Source organism: Sinocyclocheilus anshuiensis, unplaced genomic scaffold, assembly GCF_001515605.1.
Source record: "Sinocyclocheilus anshuiensis isolate Anshui unplaced genomic scaffold, SAMN03320099.WGS_v1.1 scaffold555, whole genome shotgun sequence".
Taxonomy (NCBI): Eukaryota; Metazoa; Chordata; class Actinopteri; order Cypriniformes; family Cyprinidae; genus Sinocyclocheilus; species Sinocyclocheilus anshuiensis.
The window spans coordinates 143,843-149,520 of record NW_015552571.1 but is presented as its reverse complement, the minus strand read 5'-3'; the positions used below and the strand labels follow the sequence as shown (position 1 = coordinate 149,520).

General features: G+C 37.0%; 1 protein-coding gene across 1 annotated transcript in view; it reads right to left on the bottom strand.

The window, feature by feature from the left end:
• LOC107665052 (centrosome-associated protein 350-like) overlaps positions 1-3,222 on the bottom strand; it is a 41,077-nt gene extending 37,855 nt beyond the window's left edge. The window contains exons 1-2 of the mRNA XM_016455797.1: positions 3,121-3,222; positions 2,147-2,235 (exon numbers count right to left, since the gene is read on the bottom strand). The gene's annotated coding sequence lies outside the window, so the exon portion shown is untranslated. The remainder of the gene's footprint in view (positions 1-2,146; positions 2,236-3,120) is intronic.
• Positions 3,223-5,678: the final 2,456 nt, after the last annotated feature.

Sequence of the window (5,678 nt, the reverse complement as noted above, 5' to 3'; positions counted from 1 at the left end):
ATTTAGTATCACTCTGAGCCTTCTATTTTAGCCCAATTTAGCAATTGTGAATGGTTTGTGTGTGGTTCGGTGTTTTCATAAAAGCCTTATTTTTATGCTTTTTTTTCCGTTACAAACAAAAAACACACAGATACTATTATTTAACATTTTAATAAAACTTTAGCTCTTACGGCTCCCAAATGGCTTTTTATTTAGTATCACTCTGAGCCTTCTATTTTAGCCCAATGTAGCAATTGTGAATGGTTTGTGTGTTGGTAAGCAATTTTTTATTCAGTGTTTTCATAAAAGCCTTATTTTTATAAATTTTTTTTTCATTACAAAAAATACTATTATTATACTATTATACTATTATTTAACATTTTAATAAACTTTAATAATAACACTTTAGTCTTAAGGGCAGGTTGGCATTCAGAAATATCAGATGCCTCAGCTTGGATGTGCTGATGCGATTTCTCCCCTCTGTGATTATTTGTCCTGTTTTTGAGAAGACTCTCTGAGGGGACTGATGTTGCAACAAATTGCAGTGTCTTCCTACCTTAACCCACGCACTTGCGTTTAAATTCGGCTCTCCCCTTCTCTCTCTGTCGCTCTGTGTACCTGGCCTGTACCACTACACTCGCTATCTTCGGAGCTTGTGTCCCCATTAGGAATGCAGCGATTAACCGGTTTCACAATTAACCGCGCTTTAAAATGTCACGGTTAATTAATCGTAAAGGCTCCGCTACACCGAGTGTTTCTGTTGCACAGAATGGAACAGTTGCAATGTGCGCAAAACGAAAACAAAGTTACACTAGCGGTGCACCAGCTTTAAATGTTGTGCTTATCAGAGACACGGAGGCTACTACACACACAAGATTAACTACAGAGGAACCAAACAGCGATCTTTTATTTCCACCAGAGTAATGACTGAAGGTCGATAATGTGGGACCATGTTGGGTACACCAAGAATGACCAGGGTGTAATTTAAATATTGCCGTAAAAACTGCTGCTAAAGAGCGAATACACGGCTTTAAACTATTTTAATTCACGACGTGAAGGCAAGACTGACGCGAAGCTACGGCTCGTTAGCTCAGTATTCTGCCCACTTCAGATCAGACAGATAAATAGTGTGGTAATATCACATTTATTTGAATTAATTATTTATAACATTTAGCTACTTGAATTAATTATTCGAACGAGAGAGAGGGAGAGAGAAGTGTGTGTGTGTGTGTGTGTGTGTGAACCTGCCGCATGTGTATTTTTTTTTTTTTTTTTTTTACGAAAAAATTCATAAAAATAAGGCTTTTTAAAAAAAGTTTTTTAATATAACACTAAATAAAAAAAATTGCTTACCAACACACAAACTAGGGATGCACCGATACCGGTATGGGGCCCGATACTGAGCTCCTGTACTCGTACTCGTTAAAATTTATTCAACAGATGATGTATAAATCTCAATTTTGAAAAATTGACCCTTATGACTGTTTTTGTGGTCCAGGGTCACATATGCAAACATAAATGTTCAGTTAAACCCTTTTTCCAATTATAAAGATACAGCCTGTATGTGTTAGGTTGCCAGGGACTTTGATAAGAAATAATAAGGCCACCTGTGACACTCACCTGTTAATAAAAGAGATTTAGATTTAGAACTGTAGAAGTACAAACAGAACAAGCACTTGAACAAAGTGCTTTAGACTGGAGATATTGAGAGAAGTGACAATCTGATCCAATTCTATTTGAACTAATCAACACTTGTCAAAAACGAACAAAATAAGCACAGCAAAAGAATCAAAGCTTTACTCAGCTTTAAGCAACTGCCAAGAAAAGCACAAAATATCCTTTGATTTACCCATAAAAGACCCGCCATCTTCATATACACACACACACACACACACACACACACTCTCTCTCTCTCTCTCTCTCTCTTCAGCTACCCAACGTTTCAATTTCATATCACATTTTGGGAACTGAAACTTCATCTAACCTTGATTAAACAACACATACAATACACATACAGTTATGAGATTATAGTTTCAGTTAATGACTCCTCACATTTAAACAATACTAACCGACTGAATGGATGAGGCATTCATATATTGTGCTTTACTAATGACTAATGAGCAAGATGGACATGTTCATGCATAACGTATAATGTACCAGGACTCACTTTCCAGCAGCTTTATTCAGAGACATGAGTCCACCTTGTCTTCCGGATTGCTGGACACATCGGACAGCTGGTGATTCTGTCACCTCTACCTGCACCGAGACCCAGTGAAAAAGGTGATTTGACAGTGAAAGCTCAAAGTCTTGAAGTATTAAACTACCAGTTCAGAAATATTATACAAATCAAACTGACAACACTCTAGTAAGATGCTGGAATCAACACAGCTAATTTTACAGCAACTGATTAGCCCACCCAATAACCACTCATAAGGATCACGCTGAATTAAAGGTAAAAGGAAACATGACAGATCAGCAGCATCAGCTGAGAGATCAGCTGACATCACATTCAAATTCAAGATAAAATCTTTAGCGGAGGCTTCTAAAGAGTCTGGCCGCATTAATATATATACTCTGCTTCGCCAGAGCTAAGCAAATAGACATAAAACGTAACTTAAAAAATAAAGTAAAAGAGAAAATAAACACAAATTACAGCTAAAGAGCAACATACGAAGCATCATATACGCTTTATACTAATACAGAATCAGAACTACAGTACTCTTAACAGACAAGAAAAAAATATATATATGCGACTTAAGACATTCATATAATACACGAATATAAAGAAAAACAGCTGACGTACAAAACACATAACGTTAACGTTAAATGTCAGTCACACAAATACAACTTCACATTAACAACCTTATTGAGGAGAAATCCAACAGCGACTTAAATCAAACAAACAACCAACAAGACGTCTATTTTCAACCGACAATTACGTACCTTAGGCAGTTTCACAATATTTAAACGAAATTTGTGGACTATGTTTTTAAATACTCTGGCGAAAGTTATTGCTAACAGCTGCTGCTAACCGGCTAACGTTAAACCAATAAAGCTCGCTACCAACATTTTTTTGCGTTTCTGTGACCAGGTTGTCTTTCGTTAAGCGTTTAGGTCAGAATGTAATTGGTTAGTACCTACCTAGCGGGTTTGTTGTACCCGCTACCCGCCTTTTGGTGTGTGTTTCCCGGCTTTAATGATAAGTTAGGACGGCCATTGGCTAGTTTTGACGGTCCGCCATTATCCAAACAACTGTTCCAGGAAGTTCACGTCTGAGATAAACTCGCGATACTTCCGTGAAGAACGTGTATTTTCCTTGGCCGTGTTTGACATCTAGTGTTCACTAATGGAATTGCAACAAATATCATGTTACTTTGATCCTTGAGACACGGGACAAGAAAACCCTCGTTAGAGTTCAAAACAAGGTCAAGCTCTGATGTGTGTACACATTTTTATTTTCTGTGTATAATAACAAATATTTTTTTTATTGTTGTTATTGTAGTTGTTCATTCATTGTGTATTATGGAAAGTTTTCAACAGTTAGGCAAGAAGAACATCTTACTGTTATTCCACCTGTGGTGTTTCCAGAGTAGTAGTATTTTAGCCTATGTGAGCTGTGTGGAGTGAAAGCTGAGTGAGGAGCACAGTTGCCTGGAGCAAAGAGCAGGTTTTTTGAAAGAAGGACCGTATGTGCTTTCTCTTGCTTTATGATTGGCCAGAGCAGAGCGAGGTGGATTCTTGAATCAAAGGATAGACAGAAAGACTATTGTTACCATGACAATTGGTTTGTCATTTTGTTTCTACAATAAATCATTAAAGGAATAGTTCATCCAGAATTGAAAATTTGCTGAAAATGTACTCACCTGCTGGAGAAATTTAGCATTAGCCTGCATCACTTGCTCACATGGAGCCTCTGTAGAGAATGGGTGCTATCATAATGAAAGTCCAAACAGCTGATTGAAAGATCACTATAATCCACAAATAATCCATACAACTCCAGCCCACCAGTTAGTGGCTTGTGAAGGGAAAAGCTGCATGTTTGTAAGAGGCCATGTTTGAGTTTGTAATGAATCAAAATCCACTGACATTACAGAACTGTTACCAACTGTTTTTGTTTTAAAACAATACTTTATCCATAAGTATTTCTATTTCTCTTTTGACTTAGACGAGGCAACTTTTTCACTGGAGAAAGCAATATTATGGATTGAGGACTCATATTTTAGCCAGAATCAACATTTGGAAATTAAAAAAATATTGTAATGATGGAGTTGTTTCTTACAAACCCACAGCTTTTAACTTCACAAGATGTTAGCTGATGGAGCAGTGTGGAGTACTTGTGGATTTTTGTGATTATATGTTTTTTTCAGCTGTTTGGACTCTCATTCTGACGGCACCCATTCATTGCAGAGGATCTATTGGTGAGCAAGTGACATAATACATTTCTCCAGATCTGTTCTGATTAAAGTCATTATCATAATAGCCCTGAACCAAGCTGCTTACCCTACTATCATTGTGTTAGAGCCATAATGTGACACTTAAATAATTTATGTTTCCTAATTACCGAGACAGTGACTGTCGGACCCCCTCTGGTGATATAACCTGTCGTACTCCGTTTGAAACTTGGTATTTGTGTTCAGCAGCCGCAATCTCTCCCGTAGCCTACATTAACCATTTTAGTGCTGTATCAGAGAGCACGCGCGAGGGAAAGACAGATGTACTTACTCGCTTAACAGAAACATATGTTCAGAATACGGGCACGGCAGAAATGGAAAAACGGCATCCACTCGCAGGTGAATGTGAAGAATACTGAAGGAAACTCTGCGTTCCTGCGCGCTATTGCGGTGATGGAGCTCAGAGCACTTGTAGCTGCGCTCCGTGTATCTGATGCTGGTAAGCTTATGTTTTTATTTATCCTCATTATTGCACAGAGGAATTACATTTTAACATTGCTATCCACTCAAAATGTATAATTGCAGCGCTTACAAACGTTTTGGTTACGTTATATTGTGTTTAACTTCTTTCAGTGTGCTGATAAATTAATTTATTCATTTTTATTTATTTGTTTGTCATTAGTCTCTTATTTGAAGCCTAGTAAATCGACGTGATTTGCCATGTTGAGTCATTCATCAAATCAAAGTGAAATTTAAATTCTTATTGCATTATTGCGGCTCTGCTGGGATGTAATTATGATTTATGAGTATTATTTCAACAGAAATAATAACATAGCCTATTAGAAATATAGCCTATCTATTATAGGCTAATAGGTCTACTTGCAGTGTGCATGTGTGACTTTTAAAATGAATTTTCACAGAGGCGGCATACTGACCCTAGATATTAAATAACAACACTAAATAAACAAAAATGTGGTAATTTAGTTATTATTATTTATAAAACGACAGAAAAAAATACCTTGCTACGTGTACTGCGTTAGGCTAACCGAGACTTGTCATTTGCATTTAGGCCTACATATTGTTGCTCTTTTGTTAGTTTTGATTGCTTCTATTGTCCTCATTTGTAAGTCGCTTTGGATAAAGGCGTCTGCTAAATGACTAAATGTAAATGTAAATGTAGAAAAACTCATATATGTGTATCTGTGCTATCTAACTGCTGCAGTGTCGTATGTTGTCAGCCAGTAAGTTACCATACTGATGTTAAGAGCCTTAGCTACAACATAACACAGTTAATAGCCAATCTCAATT